This window comes from Mastomys coucha, chromosome X, assembly GCF_008632895.1.
Source record: "Mastomys coucha isolate ucsf_1 chromosome X, UCSF_Mcou_1, whole genome shotgun sequence".
Lineage (NCBI taxonomy): Eukaryota > Metazoa > Chordata > Mammalia > Rodentia > Muridae > Mastomys > Mastomys coucha.
Window position 1 is genome coordinate 144,859,888 of NC_045030.1, and position 1,947 is coordinate 144,861,834.

Genomic DNA, 1,947 nt, shown 5'->3' on the forward strand with positions numbered 1-1,947 from the left:
AAAAAAAAAAAAAAAAAGAGGAATGAGATGGAAATAGGGTAGAGAGGAGGAAAAAAAATTACTTTTACAACACCAACCAGAATTATAAATTAACTTGTAAGCAATGCGTTCTTATGGAAAAACTGAGAAGCTTAAATAATAAAGGCACTGGTTATCTGTACAAATATAATCTAGTTGGCACCTACATCTAAAAACCAATCAGCAGAAGAAGCCAGAGTGAAAGGACCAAAAAATATAGTCTTTACTATAAGCATTCAATGCACTGTGCTCTAATGGAAGCCGGAAATTAAAAGCCTGTTGGAAAAGGAAAGACTTTTCCGTTAAGATTGGGAAATACCAGTGCTGTAGGAAAATAGTAAGTTTGCTCTGTGCTTTGCACTAAATGAATGCTTCAGGTGAAAAAATACAAGCTTATTTAATTAAACAAAATAATGTAGGCAGCTAACAATGAAATACAGAAAAATTGTGCTAAGGCTAAAAACTACAGAACACATAATGGGGAAAACTGAGGTAGATGGCTAGTATTGGAGACAGCATAAACAGGATCATAAAGCAATGATAATATAAGGAAATACATTCCTACCTGGCAACATGTTAATCTTACATATTTTTTTTCTACTTTCCTGAAGCGCAGGGTCTTTTGTAGCCCAGACTCACCTTGAGCTCCCTTACATAGTTGATGATTTTGAGCTAATTCTGCCTCTGCCTCCCACATTTATTGGTGGGGCTGTGCACACTTGCTAATGTACCTGTGGAATTCAAAGGACAATCCACTGGCATTGGTTTTCTCCTTCCCTGATCTGAGTCCCAGGGATCAAACTCAGGTCTTTGGGCTTGCCAACAAGCACCTTTACCTGTTGAGCCATATGTATTAAAGTTTTATTTTTCAGAATTTGGGGTTCTAGGTTTTAGGAGGGTTGTTTGGTTTATGAAACAGAATTTCTCTGTATAGCCGTCGCTATCCTGGAACTCACTTTGTAGAGGTTGGCCTTAAACTCCACCTGCCTCTGCTTTCCAAATGCTGGCATTAATAAGCATGTGCCAGTCCAAGTAGATCAAGGACCTCAACATAAAACCAGATACACTGAACCTAATAGAAGAGAAAGGGGGAAAGAGCCTTGAATTCATTGGCACAGGGGGAAATTTCCTCAACAAAACTACAGTGGCTCGTGCTCTAAGATCAAGAATTGATAAATGAGACCTCATGAAACTGGGAGGCTCTGTAAGGCAAAGGACATAGTCAAGACAAATCAGCAACCTACAGGTTGGGAAAAAAATCTTCACTAACCCCACACTCGATAGAAGGCTAATATTCAAACTATAATAAACTCAAGAAGTTAATCACCAAAAAAAAAAAAAAAAAAAAAAAAAAAAAACAATCAAAAAGTGGGGTATAGAACTAAACAGATTTCACAACTGAGGAATCTCTAATATCTGGGAAGAACCTAAAGAAGTGTTCAAAGCGTGTAGTCATCAGGGAAATACAAATCAAAATGACCCTGAGATTCCATCTTAACACCAGTCAGAATGGCTAAGATCAAAACCTCAGGTGACAACACATGTTGGAGAGGATGTGGGGAAAGAGGAACACTCCTTCATTGCTGGTGGGATTGCAAACTGATACAACCACCCTGGAAATCAGTTTGGTGGTTCCTCAGAAAATTGGAAATAGATCTACCTGAAGACCCAGCTATACTACTCTTGGGCATATACCCAAAAGATGCCCCAACCATGCCACAGGGGGCCCATGTTCCACTATGTTCATAGCGGCCTTATTTGTGATAGCCAGAAGCTGGAAACAACCCAGATGTCCCTCAACAGAGGAGTGGATATAGAAATTGTGGTTCATTTATACTCAGCTATTAAGAATGAGGACATCCTGAGTTTTGCAGGCAAATGGATGGAACTAGAAAAAATGCTGAGTGAGGTAACTCAAGACTCAAAAGG